Raw genomic sequence first — 20728 nt, forward strand, 5'->3', positions numbered from 1 at the left:
TTATGGACCAAAGGAAAAAGCCTGGTTGTGCTGAACTGAAATAAAAGAAATAGCTCCCACACTCTGGGAGAAAACTCCAAGTGTGACAGGGTCATTAGTTGTTTTTGAAAAAAAAAAAAACTCCCAAATTGAAAGTCTGTTTATTAAAAACAAATGTTTGCTGAGCTGCTCCATCAAACATGATGGCCACTCAGTAAGCTTACAGTGAAGGCACACAAATCACCATTAGCAGGAGTAGAGCCTTGCATATGGTGGGCTACATGCTTGTTCTACCACAGCACAAATGAGTACACCCTGCAAAACACTAAGGGGGTCATTCTGACCCTGGCGGTCATCGACCGCCAGGGCCAACGACCACGGAAGCACCGCCAACAGGCTGGCGGTGCTTCCTGGCCAATTCTGACCGTGGCGGTAAAGCCGCGGTCAGAAAAGGGAAACCGGCGGTTTCCCGACGGTTTTCCCCTGGCCAAAGAAATACTCCATGGCGGCGCTGCAAGCAGCGCCGCCATGGGGATTCCGACCCCCTTCCCGCCAGCCTGTTCCTGGCGGTTGACACCGCCAGGAAGAGGCTGGCGGGAACGGGTGTCGTGGGGCCCTGGGGGCTCCTGCACTGCCCATGCCGCTGGCATGGGCAGTGCAGGAGCCCCCTAACAGGGCCCCATAAAGATTTTCAGTGTCTGCTTGGCAGACACTGAAAATCGCGACGGGTGCCACTGCACCCGTCGCACCGCAGCAAATCCGCCGGCTCCATTCGGAGCCGGCTTCATCTTTGCTGGGGCTTTCCCGCTGGGCCGGCGGGCGATCTTTTGCAGATCACCCGCTGGCCCAGCGGGAAAGTCGGAATGCCCCCCGCGGTCATCTGACCGCGGGCGGTGTTTGGGTGGTTGCCGCCCGGGGGCGGCACCCGCCGGGGTCGGAATGACCCCCTAAGTGACCTCCATATTTTGCACACAGGTAACACTCTTATAGCTTTATAGCTTGGAAATCTTATAGTATTAAACCAAAGTATTGATATATTTCCACATAAAGCAGATTATTTGGCTTCATTCAGTATGGTTAAAAGTTACCTAACTTAAAGATCTGAGAACATTTAAATCGATGTAGCAAAACAAACAATTCTAGGTATTGAGGGTATTGGTAAAGAAATGGGAAAAGATTTATAGATGTGTGAGCATGTGTTAACTTACACCTGAGAGAAAGGCTGCTCTGTGGGGGTAAGTGTGAACAAAGTGATGCAAGTCCAAAGGCACGCAGTGGTCATCACAGATAATGAGGGTTTTCCAATGAGGCTAGCTGGGCAGATACCTGATCACCACACATAGTTCAGTCGAAGAAGCAAGGGAATAACAAAAATTAGTGCAGGGTGGAGTATGTGTGCCAGAAAAAGTCACCGTCTACTTCAGCTTTATATGCAGAAGTCGGTCTGCAAAGACACTAGCTTCCAATTCTGATGAGAGGTTTGAGTGATCCAGCAATATTCATGAAGATTAGCGTTCCTTTCTTCAGCAGCTGCCTGGGATTTCATGGACAAGGAAGGAATAGACTTCAAGGCACTGGCAGAGCTATCTGGTCTACATCGGCTATATGGGGGCTTCCACATAGGTACACCAGCAGCAGAGCACCCCATCAGAGCTTCAACAGCTCCTTTAGTCTTTGTCTTGGCCAGGAGATAAGGGCGAGCTTGAACAAATACAGCAAATGCTTCCACACAGTTCCAACTCCAAAAGGCTATCAGTGAGCTTGAGGGTGGTTTCAGTTTATGAACCTAAAAATAAGCTTTGAGCAGATTTCCACTATAAACTACTGTCCAGTGCATCCTTTCAGTTCAACGCTCCAGCCAGACAACCTTGGGCATTCTTTCCATCTTCATCTTCAGAGAGATGTATGGAAGGATCTCACCAAAAGATGCAATATAGAGAGTTTTTTCTACCAGCAGAGGTCAATGTATATCTTCCATGTGTATTCACTTGAGATAATGCATGTAAATTCTGTTCAAACAGAGCATGACATTCAGGAGAATATGAAAGATAGAGTGTGGCTGTGGCTGACTTCTGTGGGCAGCACCATACTTACAAGTTAAATGATCTGTACTAGCTACAGGAAACACAAAAGAAAGATGCACCATTAGAATTCATTTTGCTCATTAACATTAAGGATAAGAAGGGTTCTGCTTTGTTGGAATTAGGCAGAGAGTTGCAGTATGGGATTTGCCACTGTAAGGTAAACATGAACTGCTGCAAATGTGCGAAGGATTAATCCTGAGAGGTTTTCCTTATTTGTCCAGGAGGCGCCCAGGAGTCTCCCCTACCCTCCAGCTAGTGCCAGGCATAAATGTGACACCCCGGGTACCTTCTTCAGAACACTACTAGACCTGAGGAGGACAGAAGAATGACTGCACCCACTGTTGAAACCAGTAAGGAGACATGAAAGGCTGTGTCTGCTCCCAACTGAACTCAAGACAAAGAAGTGGACTCCAAGGGTCGGTCGTCTGAACTACTGTTAAGCTGTAGGGCTACACAAACTGGAAAGAATCTCCTTTTCCTGCAGAGCCCAGCTGGTCAGTTCCACCAGCACCTGCCCTGAACCCTGCTGGTGTCTCCTACTAGAGAGAGACTTGTACCCCCCAGTGCTGTGCCTGAGGTTCTGGGATTCTTGGCAGTGTCAAGGTGTACCCCTCCTAACAACCTAGAAAACCTTGGACTTGGAAAGCTTTTGGCCCCAAAGGCCTCTGGGAGACAGGGACAAATCTGCCAACTGAATCTCACAAAGGGTGCATTGCTGCTGGGCTAAGGATCCAGGTTTCTGTCACTCAGAGCAGTTCTGCTGCAGCAAATGCATTTCAGCGGGCTATCACGGAGAGAGTATCTGACCTCTTGGAGCCCTACTTGGAAAAAGCTTGCAGCATAGCCCTGTTGGAGCAATCCAAGCTCCAAAATAAGTGTCAGAATCTAGACGTTTTCACCGAGCAAAGGTGCCAAAAAATTTCAGCTAGAGATTGACCTTTCTGTGGCATAAATTTTGAATTTCTCCTGCTCATAGCATTCCTGGCAAAAGTAAACAACTTCACAGCAACCTTCTCAGATGGGTATCCGACCTTGTGGAGCCCTTCTCCAGGGCACAGCCTGCTCCCTTGCCTTGCTGAGGATTTTTTACTTTAATTTCAGGGAAAAAGTCATAGACTTTTGCTTTGGTAACAAGACTACTGGACTTTTCGGCAGCAGCACCACTGAGCTTGGGGGACTGAGTCTGATCCCAAGTTGTGTAACAGCTGTCAGCCTAACCCCTTCTGGCTAGCTAGCAGCACCTCACAAGTAAGTGAGAGTAAAAGTGATCTGTGGCAGCCTATTGTTACGGCGAGTTGTGGTGGAGCAGATGCCATCCCATTTTCTCAGACACTCGAGCCTCACATGTGCAAGTACAGAACAGAAGCAGGATTTTGGTTTAATAGTTTTTGTTGAAGCAACTGCATCCTACATAGAAGGGCTTGAATGGCGATTATAAGGATAATAAAACACAGTGTTACAGCAGCAGTAATCACAAGAGTGAAACACAAGAAAAGTCCCACCATGTTGTCATTGTAGTATATGGTGGCCTACCAACACTACTGAGTTCATACATGAGAACAAGTAGCAGTGTTAGCCCTAATTTGCCCTTCTGGTCCTGGGAAGGAAACCCAACCCCCCATTCCTGTGCTGAGGCTAGAAGAGGTCTGTTAATCTGCTGGAAGTCCTCCCACATAGATGAAGAAGAAACAAAAAGGTTTCCTGATGTGAAAAAACGTATTTTCTGTGTAAGGTAGTCAGTGTTCCCTTTGGACCAGCAATACCCCGTATTCATCGTGGCAGCCTTGGGTTCACCACAAGATGAGAAATGTCCTGCAAAGAAATGAATACTAATTTCTGCAAGGAAGGACAACTGATATTAAGAATACAAAACGTCTCCATTAAAATGAAGCATCGCTAAAATTAAACAACCATTTGCAATGCAACGGTTCTCGCGTTTCCTCGTGTTAGAGCTGATAGTGTTGTAAACTCCTCACCGGACTTTTCACTGGTAATGAAACTTATCGGCAAAAGTGCAATTATGTACGTAACCGGAAAAAGTGCAATGAACTGTGTAACAGGGTCGATATTATGTAAAACACTCGACTTCTGCCAAGCGAGATCGCGCTGGGAAAATAGACAAAAAGTAGTCCACGAGCCGGACGGAAAACAGCGAGCCTCGCATGTTTTCTGTACTTGGTCGATGCGCTCGAGGAGGGCTATCCACTGGAAAAGGCATGACGTACGCATGCCTTCCATTAATGAAATCAAGCAGATTCTAACAGGCAAGCCCACGAGCCAATAAAAGACACTGACATGACGTGGACAGGGCTCCAAGCCCTTTTTAATTCCTAAAGCGGCTCGCTTAGCGAAACGCATGCGCAAGCGCATGCGATGCAGCCTCAACCCTAAAAAGGAATAAGAGTGAAATGTAACTGGTTAAAGCACACAGGCCTCAGAGCCATAGCTAAATAATCTGCCTGTGTAAGAACACTAAAATAACCTCATGACACTCCAATCCACGTTCCCTTGAGCTTGGCCTTAAATCATGCCTAGGTCCTAGTCAAACACAGCCAGGTTACCTTGGCTGCACCAAAGATTTTCATTTATAATTTTTTAATTCACTTCTCTGGTTCTCCTTATAGGATTCTTGTCATTTTGTGCATTAAATTATTCTCTTTTTTATATATTGGAGTGTGTTTTATTTATTGAGTTTTGGTTCTGACTTTCTAACTGCTTTGGTATTTCTGAATGCTTTGAACCTTTTCTTAAGTTAAGTTTGTCTACTCTGTGCTATTGGTCCCATAGGTTGAGTTTAGGCTTATTATTAACATCTTCATTAGACCTAAGCAGAAGAATGACCTTATTACTTGAGGTGGACTACCAACTGCCCTAACTAATAATCTGCTTTCTCACAAATACTATAATTTGGGAAATAATAACCACCGTCATAACAGCACTTAGAGACATCGTAAGTGCTATAGCATGCACTATATAGAAACACGTTTGGATCACTTTAATAATGTCCATGCTCAGTTTACACCATGCATCGCTCACAAACATTGCCTGGTTTAGTAGGCATTCTCCCTTATATCCTGCCCACAGTGATATGGGAAAAGCACCCCCGCCAAAGTGGAGGGTCGCGGCCCGTTAGGAGCCGGGGGCTATGAGGCCCTGAACTCCTCTGAGGTGCGCACCTGTGGTGCGCAGGTGGCTGGACTTCCGCCCCCGGGCCTCGCGAGGCCTGGGGGCGGAAGTCTTCCCCGAAAGGAACGTTGGGTCCGCGTTGTGCCCTGACTGGTTCCGGCCGCCGCGAACTGGTGGGGAGCTATTTAATGGCCCCCCCAAGAAGGCAAGCCCTTCTTTACTATTTCGCGGCGGCCGGACGGGAGCGGGGCCCCGCGTTTGCTGTTTTGCTGGTTTGCTGTGTTCCTGGTTCTTCGGCGGTCGGATTCGAGGTTCGCGCTTTTTCCAGGAACCATTGGAGTGGTCGTCCTCGGGCACCCAGGATTTCTTTGGCGTCGCGTCCAGGGTCTCGTGTTGGAGGATTCATCAGCAGAGTGGTCCTGTAAGTATATCCCGCCGCGTGGGGCTAGCCGGTGTTGCCTTAATGCAGCGTATTTAGCCCAGCGTGCAGCGCGTAGCAGGGGCAAATATTAGCTGCTTTAATTAACATTCAGGGCAGCGCGTAACAGGCGCTATATTCGGTCCTGTGGGGGTTCTGGAGCGCCGCGCTTATGCAGGGGGAGGACGGCACTGCTGTCCCTGGAACAGTGCCAGGGTCTGTCTTAACAAACAACCCAGCAGCGCGTAGGAGGCGCAATTTTAAGGGGGACCAGGCTTTCCCCTGCTACAGGGCGGCATTGTGGTGGGGTGTCCACGTGGGGGCGAAAAAGTTTATTCAAGCACCGGATTGCTTGGATTTCGGTCAAACCTGCATACTCTTTGGGGACTGGCAGCGCGTCTAATGCAGGTTGTTTATCTGTTTTGGTGTACTTTTCGCAATTGTGATATTTTGCACATGTTTTGAATCACTTGTTTTACAGTACTAACATTTTACCAATGCCGCATTGTTTATTGTCCATCTTTTAAACACTTGTAGAGTCTTGTTTTGGACGAGCATCACTTTCTGCCTTAGAGAACTAGTCTCGTGCTTGGGATATGTCACTTTTGGGGTAATGCTGTGATTTGTAGGGTCCCATTTCGCTGGTTAACTGGGGAATATTTTGCTACTTTTGCATTATAATTCAATGAAAACCCCACAAGCCCATAGTTATCAGTCAAAGAAGGTAATGTTTATTTAAAACTGGGGTGGCAACTGGGGGTTGTACAGTTTCCTTCTTTAGCATTCTGTTTGCAATCTTTTTGGGCAAATGGTAACTCCTACCTGGGTAAGTCTATCTTGAACAGGGTTTCAGCAAAAAGAGAGGGTGGCCTCTGCATTTGCACTTCATTGCCTGGCTGGTCTTAGCTGGGTTAAGTTGTGTTACTTGCGGTCCTTGATTCATTAGTTAACTGTGTGTGTATTCATTTTGTTGCAGGATCATCAATTACACACAAAAAAAAAAAAAATATATATATATATATATATATATATATATATATATATATATATATATAGGTATTTTCTAGACATTGTCAGATTAGGGGGGATCCTTGCATTTACATTTGATCATGGCCCCTAAGAAGGCGAGCGCCTCAAAAAGAAGTGGGAATGATCCAGAATTATCGCAGTTGTTGAGATTGGTCCTAGAAAAATTAGGCAGAGAGGAGGCAGGCGAGGTCATGGGGGCACCCGTTCGAGATGCTGGTGGGGATAGGAGCAGCCGCCCTAAGCGGTCCCATGTAGCTCCAAGCGCGGCTTTTCCCCCAGTCAAGCGCACGAGGAAGGGAAGAATGCAGGCTCCTGTCTCCTCCATGCAGTCCCTCACTATAGCTGCCCCTACTGCTGTAGCCAGTCCACCTGTGCATATTGACCTACCAGAACCTCCCGCCCCAGTTGCTGCCCCTTCCCCCGTGACCCAGGGCATAGCACCAGTACTAGGGTTAGAAGGGGTCTTGGCGGATATTCGGAAATCCTTGGCCTCTTTGGCACCCGCAGCACAGGCAGGGGCCCCTCCCGCCCCCTTAACAGGGGTAGCTTTGCCCGCAGCAGTACCTGCAGCACTGCCTGCACCCCCCCTGCTTCTAAGGCTCCTGAGCATCTTGCACCGGTACAGGACCCATCCAGGCAAACATTGCTTGAAGTATCCAGGTTGTTAGCCAGTATTAGTACACCACCTGTTAACTCGCCCCCTCCTACAACGCCGTGGGTGGCGGATGATTCTTTGCAGAACACACTAAATGAACTAAAGCGTCAAGTGGATGCGCTATCGGCTGCACCTACAACGAACCTACAGGCATCTGTTCTCAGCCCGAGTGTCACCCTGACACCGGGCGCTGTTGTCGCCTCACCTCCCATAGTTCAAAATGTCCAGCCTGGGCCCAGCAAGGTTCCGGTTCAGGATAACTCTACAAAGGAAGGGACAACAGATGCGTTGCTATCCAGACCAGGTAAGCTGACAGCACACGTTGCTGCAGAGGTTAAGGAGAAGATCTGGAAAGGGGAATTTGTGGATATCTTTTCCTTGATAAGGGCAAAAAGGAGGGAGGCCGAGTCTAAAGATAAAGAACCCAAGTCTTCATTCTTTGGGGATAGGAAACCCAGGGTGGAAGAGAGTATTACTAATTGGTTATTGGGTTTTAATGTATTCATGTCAGTCTTGTTGGAGAAGAAACCGGAGTTGGCCTCCTCTTTGATACACTACGCAAATAAAATATTGAAGGCCCAGCACACTTATGGGGGGTATGCTTGGTTAGAATACGACCGGGACTTCCGCTGGGCTAGGGTGGAGGATCCATCCATCGGTTGGGATCAAACTGAGGTTGATGTATGGTTGGAATGCGTTAACAACAAGGTTTCTGGAAGGCAGCCCTTTCGGACTCAGGCCCATAGTGAGAGGAAGGGCTCTTGCTGGGCATTCAACCGAAACGGGTGTTCACGTACCGCAGGGTCTTGCAAGTTCAGGCATAACTGTTCCTTCTGCGGGCACCCCTCCCACCCGGAATCTAAGTGTATCAAGAAGTCTAAAGAGAGGGGCAGGGATTCAAGTAAGCCAGCAAATTGACCACCCTCTGCCTTCTCCTATTAGACGAAACACATTGCTCCCATGGTTACAGGCTTACCCTGCATTAGATTCCCCAAAGTTACTTTTTCACGGCTTTTCCTACGGGTTCAGGATCCCCGCCTCAAATGTTACACCAGTAAATCACTGTAAAAACTTAGTCTCAGCGTCACAGAACTCTTGCGTGGTGGCCAGGAAGCTGGCAAAGGAGCGAGCCGTGGGGAGGCTGGCGGGCCCCTTTGAAAGACCACCTTTATCCGGCTTTGTGTGCTCCCCTTTGGGAGTGGTGCCCAAGAGGGAACCAGGGCAGTTCAGGCTGATTCACAATTTGTCTGCTCCCCGGGGGTCATCGGTTAACGATGCCATTGACCCCCAGCTTTGCTCTGTCCGTTATGCATCAGTCGACAACGCATTGGTAAAGGTAAGGGCACTGGGCCATGGGGCCCTGTTAGCAAAGACCGACATTGAGTCAGCTTTCCGTCTTCTCCCAGTCCACCCAGACGATTATCATCTCTTGGGTTTTCAGTTCCATGGGGAATACTTCTATGATAAATGCATGCCCATGGGTTGTAGTATATCATGTAGTTATTTTGAACAATTCAGCACCTTTCTCCAGTGGGCTTTCTCACTTCGCACTGGTCACCGCAATGTCATTCATTATTTGGATGATTTCCTAATCTTGGGTCCCCCGGGGTCTGACAAATGCGGGTGGGCTCTCCAGGCCTTGATTGCAATGTTTGAGGAATTCGGGGTTCCTTTGGCCCCCGAGAAGACAGCCGGTCCCACTACGTGCATCACTTTCCTGGGAATTGAAATTGATTCGGTGGCCGGGGAGTGTCGCTTGCCTCAGGAGAAGTTGCTGGCTTTCAAGGAATCCATTCATGTAATGTTGTCTCAGGAGAGAGTTACCCTACACCAGGTTCAGGTGCTGGTAGGCCAACTAAATTTCGCATTGAGAATCATCCCCATGGCCCGCCCCTTTTCTAGATCTATCGCTCGTTCAATGTCCGGGCTGGTTGAAAAACATCACCACACTCGGCTATCTGTGGAGGTTAGGGGAGACCTAAGGTTGTGGGAGTTTTTTCTGAAAAATTTCAATGGTGCGGTCATTTGGCCCAAAAAGGCAATCTCCAGCCCAACACTGGGTTTGTATACTGATTCGGCTGGTAGCGTAGGTTTTGGAGCAATATTGGGCCCCCGGTGGTGCAGAGCTGACTGGCCCGTGGATTGGGTAGGCAAGGGTTGGACCAAGAACATAGCCTTCTTGGAGTTATTCCCTATCGTGGTAGCAGTAAATATCTGGGCGGAGATATTGAAGAACAGGGTGGTAATCTTTTGGTCTGACAACATGGCAGTAGTAGAAGTCATTAACCGCCAAGGGGCTTCATGCCCGCTGGTCCTACGCCTGTTGAAGCACCTGATCTTAACATGCTTGCAACACAACATTACTTTCAGGGCTAAACATGTGCCGGGGGTTCATAACAACGCAGCTGACGCTCTGTCTCGCTCATTAATGCAGGAATTTCTGCGGTATCACCCCCAGGCGATGGAGAAGATGTCGGAGTTCCCAGAGTCTCTGTGGAGAATTGGTGCCCCGCCCTCCCCGATTTAGAAGCAACATCTCTAGCACCACGTACTAAGAAAGCTTACGAGAATGATTTTTATAATTACAGGCGATTCTTACAGTCACAGCAGATCTCTGAACCATTCACTGAGTTCACGGTTTGTGCTTTCCTGACGCATCTAAAAACCCAAGGGCGCCTAGTGTCGTGCGCAAAGGCTTATTTGTCGGCGATACGTTTCTTCGCAAAGATCAGAAAACTCGAGGCACCCTTGAATACATTTATTATAAATAGGGCCTTAACAGGTTGGGCCAGGGTGGCTCGTGTTCAAGCAGATACTAGGCGCCCCATTACCGCACCCCTGCTTGGGAACATACTGGGCGCACTTCCAGGCATCTGCTCGTCCCCCGCTGAGGCTGCTTTATTCTCTGCAGCTTTTGCGGTGGCTTTTTACGGGGCCTTCCGAATCAGTGAATTGGTGGGCGCATCCAAGGGTGACCATGCGGGGGGGCTACAGTGGGGCGACATTACGTCCGGCGCTGGGTTCCTTTCGATAGTCTTGCGCAAATCAAAAACGGACCAGCTTCAGAGGGGGGCGCGTATCTCACTCAGGGCCGCACCCGGTTCACCATTATGCCCAGTACTGCTTACGAATAATTACCTCCAGGTCCGCCCCCGGGCTGGCTCGTCCGCTTTGTTCTTACACCTTAACGGGGATTGCTTATCACGTTACCAATTCTTGATGATCTTCAAGTTGGCCTTGAGGGCTTTAGGCGTGGAGCAATCAGGTTACTCATCCCATTCTTTTAGAATAGGGGCAGCCACACTAGCGGCAGGTGCTGGCTTGACGGCCACCACAGTGAAAGGCATCGGCCGGTGGTCATCGGAGTGTTACAGACGGTACATTAGGCCTGAATTGGTGTAAAGGTAGCACTGTGCTTGTATATGAATGCCTCACGCTCTTTTCTTTTCATTTCAGTACAATGTCTCAACGTGTAGTTTGGGTTCTGGGGCATTCATTTGTTCGTCGGGCGGCGTACCGGGTGCAACAGCTCCGTGGGTCGAATCCGGCGATGGTTCAAGGTGTGGCGTTCCGCTGGTGTGGAATTGGCGGTGCGGGCGTCACTCAGCTACAGCATTTGGTCAATATGGCGAAGGGATGCGAGGGGCTTCAGTCCCCGGATCTTGTCATTATTCACTTAGGAGGCAACGACTTGGTGCGATTGGGCCGCAAGACTCTAAGAGAAACAGTATTTTAGAGATTACTAAATTGTCAAAGCAATTTCCAAATGCTTCGATTGCATGTGCCACGTCGAAAATGGGGTGCTGGGATCAGGTCAAGGACTATCAATGTTTCGGTACGACGGCTGAACGCTGAGATGGCAAAACTTTGCCCGGGCCCAGGGCGGCTATGGAACATCCCCCACAAACTATTAAAAGGCTCACACATGTTCCACAAGGACCAGGTGCACCTATCTGATACAGGGACCGATCAATTCATTCATGACATGTGGGCCTTTGCGCTTAGTTTGTTTTATGGTGGGGAGGGCGAAGGACCTTTTGGGCCCTGGTCGCCCTCGTGGCGGAGATTGAGATGTGACTAGAAGCAACAGGGGGGGTCCCCAAGGTGGGGCCCCCGGGAGGACACCTGGGATAGGATCCTGAAGTTCTGAGCCAACCAATGGATGTACACACCAGATCAAGGGGTAAGGGAGCTCAGATCGCTGGGGGGAACATGGGGCTCCAGCCCTTGGCCGCCCCGTTACACCCCGAGTCTGATTGGTGTTTGGAGGAGGGGCGGAACCCGAAGCATGAGGACAAGGTACAGTGTGGTAGTCAGGGTAACCGCCCCTCCTAGGGATACAGGTGATAGATGGGTCACCTGTGTGGTCCAATGGTGGTTCAGGACAGGAAGGGATCCTGTCAGAATTGATTTATGGTCACAAAAATGCTCATGACATGTAGATAAAAAGATGTAGATATTAATATGCCTGAAAAGTTATGAGATGTTTGATGTTTGAATAAACCACTTCCAACGTTTAAAAGTTGTCGGTTTGTGTATTTCTGGTGGGGAGTGGGGGTCGTATGGAGGCCTCCGGGTCCTAGGGAAAAGCGCCCCTGCCAAAGTGGGGGGGCGCGGCCCGTTAGGAGCCGGGGGCTACGAGGCCCTGCACTCCTCTCAGGTGCGCACCTGTGGTGCGCAGGTGGCTGGACTTCCGCCCCCGGGCCTCGCGAGGCCTGGGGGCGGAAGTCTTCCCCGAAAGGAACGTTGGGTCCGCGTTGTGCCCTGACTGGTTCCGGCCGCCGCGAACTGGTGGGGGGCTATTTAATGGCCCCCCCAAGAAGGCAAGCCCTTCTTTACTATTTTGCAGCGGCCGGACGGGAGCGGGGTCCTGCGTTTGACCCACCCACCCTCTCCTTGTTGTTAGGCAGTAGGCATGCGGAAATTGAGATGTGACTAGAAGCAACAGGGGGGGTCCCCAAGGTGGGGCCCCGGGAGGACACCTGGGATAGGATCCTGAAGTTCTGAGCCAACCAACGGATGTACACACAAGATCAAGGGGTAAGGGAGCTCAGATCGCTGGGGGGAACATGGGGCTCCAGCCCTTGGCCGCCCCGTTACACCCCGAGTCTGATTGGTGTTTGGAGGAGGGGGCGGAACCCGAAGCATGAGGACAAGGTACAGTGTGGTAGTCAGGGTAACCGCCCCTCCTAGGGATACAGGTGATAGATGGGTCACCTGTGTGGTCCAATGGTGGTTCAGGACAGGAAGGGATCCTGTCAGAATTGATTTATGGTCACAAAAATGCTCATGACATGTAGATAAAAAGATGTAGATATTAATATGCCTGAAAAGTTATGAGATGTTTGATGTTTGAATAAACCACTTCCAACGTTTAAAAGTTGTCGGTTTGTGTATTTCTGGTGGGGAGTGGGGGTCGTATGGAGGCCTCCGGGTCCTATGCATGGTGAAATCCTTTGATGAGCTAAGCTCCCTCAAATGCACCCTATTTGCTACTAAGGAGGTAGGGGAAGATCAATGATTGGCATGTAATGAATGCAATTTTGGGTCTCAGTGCCCTATTTTCTGTTCATGCAATTGTCTTCATATTCCTGGAGACCAATTTCAGTGTATTTATCACGGGTACCAGAAGGCATGCCTGAGCTAGCAGAGGCTACCCCTCGTAGTCTGTCATTTTAGTCCCATGTGCACCTTCCACATAAGGTCTTTTAATTGTATGAATTTGCATGATGTTCATAAAATGTGACCCTGAAACAGCCAGTTTGACGAGGGCCGTAAGTCAAGGAAGGAACTTATCCCCACTGACCATTATCTGAACAGTGAAAAACAGCAATAATTAGAGTTCAGTGTGCGCCTCAGGTCTCGGCCCCGGTGCCCCTGCACCTGTTGCACCAATGGAAGCTACCCCAATGTTTGCGCCAAACAAGTATGTCTAACACCGAAAGTATGTCTAACACCCAGTTTACTAAAAGTTCGAAGTTAATAGAAATTATGCTCCTAATTAAGCAAAAAAACAAATGCACATTTTTCCTTCCTCTGTTTTACATGCAAAAGTGTTTTTGTTCTCCAGCTCACGTGATTGTTATTTACTCTATTTCCTTGTGTTTTCTTCACCTGTTTACAACCTGAAAGTCAGTTGCTTTATCTTACATTGATGCAAACATCTAAATTTCATTCTCATGCACTTCTTTTCACAGCAGCTAAACGCTAAGTGACAAAATCATTTACAGTTTCCTCTTCAGGCATAATTTCTGCAAGTGCTTAAGAGCAACAGGGTTGTTAACTCGTCACGACTTTCGTGCTGAAATGAGGCACTCTAGTTTTATGAGCTGTCCACATATTGGATGATATAGGGACAGCAAACGGTTCACATAAATTATCTGCAAACCCTTGAACGCACAGGTTTTCAATAAAACAGTCCAGATGGCCTACTTTATCAGGCTAAAAACACAACTGAACACCCTAACCTGCAGCAATAGGCTTAGACATTTGTCATATAATTTCTCCCAGCAAAAACATATTTTAATGCGTTTCAGGAGATCAAAGGAACAACTGTGAAAGAATACTTCTCATGCATATCAAAGGCTTCTGAAGTATGGTAATTCTCTGTTTTATTTCAGTAATCTGAAACTTTCAGCATCCTTCGTCTACAATCTGCTCCCTTTCTCTTCAGCACTCCTGATTAACATGTCAGGTGATATGCTGCTGCTTTCTCATTGTGTTGCTCTCATACATCATGAATATGTATCTCGTGCCATTTTGAAAGACTGACTCAATACTCTATATTTGTTGATTTTGTTATTTCTTTTCAGGTATTGTCACAGAAATGACAGTGAGTCTAACAGACCCAGCCTGGTGTCACTGCTAATTTAAAGAGTTGAAACTGAAAATAAGATGCGGTATCGAGGTGTGCAAGTACCCGCGCGCCCCGTAGTTTGGACAACTTCCAGCAAAGATTTTTATACACTCTAACATATGGGCATGAGTATTTTTATATATACTAAATCCAGTGCTCGTCTCAGTGAAGCCGATTTCCAAAATCTTTTGGGGTAAGTAATGCATTACTTCTGTAGTACACTTTTAGGTACTGTTATGAGCTTATGTGAATTGCCCGCAAAACATCTCAAATGGGAATGATACGGGAATATTCACTAACTAGTGAAATAAGTGCAAATGTAAAAAAAAAAAAAAAAAGTGCCCTCTTTGCATTTTCAGTTATAGAGAGATGGGCTTTATGAGGCAGCTTCCAAAAACATGTAAGAATACTTAAGAGTATTCCTCTAATGCTTCTTCCTATAATCATAAATTTGTTTGTGAAATAGCCCCAATGTTTATTTTCATGGCATGCACAAGTGGGATTTGTGGCCATTCCTACTTTGCCTTACTTAGCGTTCCTTACTTCTGTAGATATTTATAGAATAATGGTGGAATTTAGCACGACTTGGGATAGCAATTGTTTCCCTTAGGCTGTTTCGTGACTGCCCTGGCTGCTCAATATTCACCTATGTCATATTTTCCGAAAAGTATGTTCTGACTTCTATCCCTTTCAGTAGCTGAGTTTCCTTCTGTGTTTATGAGCTTGACGAGGCATTAGTTTTTCAATCAGGATTTCAAAAGAATGCAAATAATTCCATGTTACGTGACTGCATTCCTGCCTTTTTCTTAGGGGGTCAAAGGACATCTCCTCCACCACGTGGTTTGGGACCAATGCAACACTCCATAACCAGGATTCGAGGTACTTTTGTTCAGCAGGGCCAACTCAGTCCCTGTAGCCAGCGTGAGCTCCATCATAGTCAACCTGAACTTTTGACTTTGTCCGCGTCCAACATGACCAATTAACCCTGCTTGGCACTACTTGCTTCCAAGCACTATTTTACAGTTTAATGTTTTAAAATTCAAAATCCAAGTTCTACTTAATGGATTTTTATCATATTGGTATTGTTTTATTTATTAAATCATACTCTGTTTTTAAAACTGGTGTAGATTCATTTTTCACTGTTTGAAATGCTGCACAAGTACTGTACACACTGCTTCTATATTAAGCTTGACTGCTCTGTGCCAAGCTACCAGAGCATGAGCAAAGGTTAATTTAGGGTTTACCTGACACTTACCCTGACAAGAATTGTGGTTGCTGTTTGACTAAGGTTCACACCCCTGCCCTGTCAACCCTCAACTTAATTTCTAACAGTCTTGAATTTTCATTGTGATGTATGTTGTCATTTAGCAAATTCTAAAGCTGGCTTATCTACATTTCATTCCAGGACTCTGGTCTGCCCCCGTTTTCCAGTGTAGGAACATCCAGCTAAAATGTATATTTTTCTGGAAATTCTGAAAATTCCTTTCAACAAGACAACTTGTATTGCAGCAGAATTTAGGCAGGAGGAAATGCTATTTCACACACTTGCAAGCATTTTCTGTGATTGCATTACCCTTCAAGGCATTATTAACAAATAATGCATGAATGCCAACATTTCACAAATGCATGGCATACGTGTGGATTTTTTATTTTATTTTTCAGACATTCCAAACACTTTTCTTTCGAGGTAGTAAAGATTCTGCTGCTGGATTCTCATTCAAAAGTGGTGCATTCATTGTGTAGAAGAGATACTGATCCTTGATTTATTACGTTAGTACTTTACCAGATAATATAATCCAGAAGGCATTTATGACTCAGCCATGCATCTAAATGCATACAAGCACATACTATATGCCATAAATAACTAAAGCAATACCAACAACAACAAATATTTTGACAATCTTCCAAAGTTGTACAACTTCAAGTACTGTTGGTTCTTAACTGTATATCCCCGAGAGGAGTATAATCATGTATTTCCATAAATTTCTGCCACTAAGACCCACCAATTTAAACCAAATTTATATATGAATTGCTCATACATATATTTATTTTCATTACGTGATAAAATTGGCCTCCTGTCAAAAGCATGACATGTAGAAACCCTCCTCTGTAGAAGCCGGTGCTCAACCATTAGTGTACAAGTTCAATTGTGCTGGGCCTGCTCAGTCTTTCATTCTCCCAAGCTCAAAAATATGAGACCCTAAAGGTAGCTAATAATACACTTGGCCTATCAGGGCTAAGTCCTCACTTTATCAAGGAATTGTATGTTGCACAAATAGAAAGTTATATTGTTTATGTTTTTGAACATTTTTCTGCATATTTATTGTCTGGAGCGTAACTTACTTTTAGTAAATGTTTTTTCTGTACAATATTCATTACTGTGTATATATAGTCAGGATAATAAATGACAGATCATTAATTATGCAGCAGTGTTAAATCCCAAGAAGAATCAAACCAGAGCAGAGAAAAAACGATCCTCTCTGCATTCTACAGTGAATGACATGGCAATGTTTAATTTGAATATAAAAAACTAATCAAATAACTATACAACCATTCCACGTGCAATAATACTGTTTCTTGCATTAAGTTTGCACTGTAATGTAGTATTGGATTTGGAAAAAATATGAATGTGTCATAAACCATGCCCAAGTGTTTTTTTTAATGTAATGTGTCTTCAACCGCACTACACATGTAGCATTTGAGGGGTGGCATTGTCAAACAACTGCCAGAGTTTCCACAGCTTGGCCAGTGAAATTAAAAGAGTGGTACTTGGTGCAAAAGTGATGACTTTTCAAGTAGTGGTTAAGGGCCTGATTTAGATATTGGTGGATGGTTTGGTCCCTCACAGCGGTGACGGATATCTTATATGTCGAAATCTAAATCCCATTATTTCCTTTGGGATTTAGATTTCGGCGGACGGGATATCCGTCACCATTGTGACGGAGTAACCCAGCTGCCAATATCTAAATCAGGCCCTAAGGGTTTTGTGGTGGGTTTTGGATTTTCCTAAAGTATGTACCCCTGCAATAGCATTCAACTCTTCATGGCTAAGTCACACGATAAGCACATTGGTGAGTATGCGGGTATTGTTAGCCAAACCAAGCTTCAATAATTTGTGAACACCCAGAAACCCACAGGTCTGTGTGTAGTTCTAATTTTCATGTTGTTATCCACCCAGAATCTATTCATTTTCAGGGTGGGATCGTGGAGGGAACGCCCTAAATTGATGCAAGTGAAAGTGAAGGGATTTGTCCATGAGGTAGGAACATATGTTTCCCCTCTGGAGAAACAAAAAATAGATACATAATTCAAGCACACTTTAACATTTCAGGACACTGTGTAGAAAGATACATGTACATGTCCAAATTCTTAAATTAAGAGGAACCTAAGTACACCTCTGGGAATCCCAGGCATTCAGCAATTAAAAGCACTTCTCAAAATGAAGACACGGGCCAACACAGGTACATTTCCAAATTTAAACCAAACTGGACTCTGGTATTGCAGCACAAAATGTGTGAACTTTCTGCTTCTGCTAGTTTATTTTTCCCCTAATCCACCTCAGATATAAGATAGTCCTTCACTATGTCACTGTCTTGCTTCCACGTGCACTGCTTGTGTTTTGTCCAGAATAATATCACTATTTTTCCTTACTAGGTTTCTCTCAAGTGTATACATATATAAGTTATATTTGCTGAACAATATAATTCAGGGTGCAATAGACGCACTACGTCTGTAGAAGAATAGCTTCCAGAGTTAAAGAGCAGGTGTAAAATGAGTGTACCAATTTCCAACATTAATGACTTTTTCGGGTGCATACTGAATGTGGGTGTTTAGAGCCCACTCCCACCCTGCTCCTACATTCCACACAACGTGAGCCCTCTTTAGTACAACAATAAAACCACTATGACTGCTGATATACCCTGAATACAGGGAGCGGCAGGAGTGGCAAGTTAAATGTGTGTTGTAGTACATTCTAACGGAGTCTCTCGAAGCAGCTCCCAGAACGTCGGGCCTTTTCCGTGTTTGCAACGCAGTATACGCGGCACAAACTGGTGGTAATATTCAAATGCTAATTGTCTAAATCTGTAGTTTCTACACATATCACCCCTACCTTGACAGCAAAGAACAATGCTTTACAATTCTTCACATCCTTACCTCTCCATGCAGGCACGTCAGTTGCTCGATACATTAATATTTCACATTTTAGAGTGAAGAACCCGTGACCAAGTACCCTCAAAACAATTATAATAAAATATGCAAGTTCTGCTTGACAGAGCCCAGCTTTGCAAAGCTAATTAAGCGGGCCTGCTCCGCCGAGCTTCTAGAAGCGGAAACCTGCATAAAATCACTGAATGAGGAATGACAGGCAAGCTTTGAAATGTATGCTCTTCATGTTATCACATGCACAGGACCTGTCACCTGTGCGTTTGTATGTGTGCAGCTTCCGGTTCACAGAGCACCCATGAAAGTCTATGAAAGTAGAGCTCGAACAGGATCCCAACGTTCAATACCCAAGAACTCTCACTTTGGGTCTTTATTCTGTTGTCACAATTATTGTGTCCCAGAAATGGTGGTGGAGGGCACGCTTTGCACATGAACCCCCTGCTAGTCTTTACACACGGGCGGCTGGCCCTTTCCACCTGATTAGGCAGAGCTGTCATTGTTTCGTCTTTCAGAAAGGCTTCGCCCTAGCCGAGATATAATGACAGCTGAATTCTGAACTCATTCTGTAGTGTTATATATGCACCTACTTGTCTCTCTGATTTAATAGAGATCTCATCGTGGTATTTTCACAGCACGTCTCTCTGTTTACTTATTTTATGCATTTGCACACAACAAACTATGGCCAGAATCCTGCAACTCTTACCACATTAAATGATAAATGCCATCGGACTAATAGGTGGCATTTGTTATTGCTTATGGACTAAAGAGATTCCTGAAAGTAACATCTCTCTTCTATGGTGTGAAGGTCGCAAAGGGCTGGGCAGGCCAAATGACTTATTTTGCAGCTTATCACTTTTTCCCAGACTCGTAGTAAATAAAGCAATATGGGCCAGATTTACAAGAAAGTGGCTCACCAGTACTGATGTGCCACTTTTCTTGAGTCGCCCTTGTATTTACAATACGGCACACCATAGAGGTCGTAACAAAAGCATCAAAATTTTTGAAGCTATTGTGGTGCTCTGCTACACTAGTGTCAACAGTGTTGATGCTAATGCAGCAAAGTGCAAAGAGGCCCATGAATTTCAATAGCAGACATTATAAATTACGCCAAAAATCTTATAGATTTTACTGCGCCATTTTTGTGGGCCTTCTAACGCCCCCCTCTGCATACATTATGCCTGATAGAGGCATAATGTGGCGCAAGGGGTCGTAAAGTGGCGCAATGCATGCATTGCATCACTTTGCAAATATGGTGTGGCGAAAAGTCCCTCCTTAAGCCACATTAGCATAAAAAACTATGCTAATGTGGCACGAGGAGGTGTTAGCGCATTGTAAATCTGGCCATATGTTTGTTGGAATGAGAGGTGGTGGTGTGGTGGCATCCCTTTGTGAAGATGGCCTGGCCGAAGGTTTCTCTTGCCACCACGACACGCATACAGTAGTGTCTCAGAGATCATCCTCATCATAACCTTCTAAGCTCTGAGATGGAAACACAGCATTCAGGGATAGCAGGGCCTTATGAAGGGGATTGAACAATGGAACACTGAAGCTAGGTGTGTCAAGCTAAACATGTATTGTGGACAGAATATCGAGGGACAAAATAACTAAAAGTAAGGGTGTATAGAGGAAATATAGATTTACTATCGTTACCTCCACATCTAGATACCTTGAAGATATAAATCGTCAATGTGCATATTTGTGGAGTTAACAATATAAAAAATCTACACTTACATACCTTTTGATATTTTGTTCCTCAATAACTTGTCCACAATCTTTGGTGCCATCGAGATTTCTTTCTTGATATTCCTGAGAAGGGAATTTATTTGTAAATGGCACACCGTTCAGGTCAAGTTTTGCCCATTCACATGTGGCAAACCCCTCATGCAAGATTACACCTACTGCCTTTGCAGAGGGAAAGAGAATATTCTGGCACGGTCAAAATCCCTTGGAATAGCCCACCTTTCACCCATAGGGTGCAATCCATTATAGAATAAGGCTATTACATGGTGATATAGACGTCTGCCTCCCTATGACTTCCATCTTTCCATTTTGAAACAATAAGCCTCACATTTTCCTTGCAGTAAAGAGATTGTAAATCAAATAATGTGATTGTTGTCAATGGGAAACAAAGGCACTGGTAAGTTACCAAACTTCCAGTGGCCACACAAGGAAATACAGGAATTCAAATCAATTAAATTAAAACCATTTATAAAGCACACAGCTACCTTGAAGGAGGTGTCCCAGGGCTAGAGGAAAGGCTCAAAAGACAGAAAGACAGGAATCAAACAGAAAAGTTTTAAGATTATGTTTTCAGACTGATTTTGACGGACTTGAGTGCAAACTACGAGGCAGTACATACCACAATATGGGGGCAAGGTATGTAAAAGATCTCCCGCCTCTTCTGGCTTTATGTATCC

At 45.8% G+C, this 20728-nt stretch overlaps 1 protein-coding gene and 1 long non-coding RNA gene across 3 annotated transcripts in view; one reads left to right on the forward strand and one right to left on the reverse strand.

Annotated features, from left to right (window-relative positions):
* Positions 1-15163, forward strand: part of LOC138297260 (uncharacterized) — a 146187-nt gene extending 131024 nt beyond the window's left edge. The window contains exons 3-4 of the long non-coding RNA XR_011203980.1: positions 14104-14340; positions 14958-15163. This is a non-coding gene — a long non-coding RNA (uncharacterized lncRNA). The remainder of the gene's footprint in view (positions 1-14103; positions 14341-14957) is intronic.
* The window catches only part of PLCB1 (phospholipase C beta 1), a 2042221-nt gene that overhangs the window by 1412407 nt on the left and 609086 nt on the right, over positions 1-20728 (reverse strand). The window lies entirely within an intron of this gene.

The sequence above is a fragment of the Pleurodeles waltl genome, chromosome 5 (assembly GCF_031143425.1).
Source record: "Pleurodeles waltl isolate 20211129_DDA chromosome 5, aPleWal1.hap1.20221129, whole genome shotgun sequence".
Classification (NCBI taxonomy): Eukaryota; Metazoa; Chordata; class Amphibia; order Caudata; family Salamandridae; genus Pleurodeles; species Pleurodeles waltl.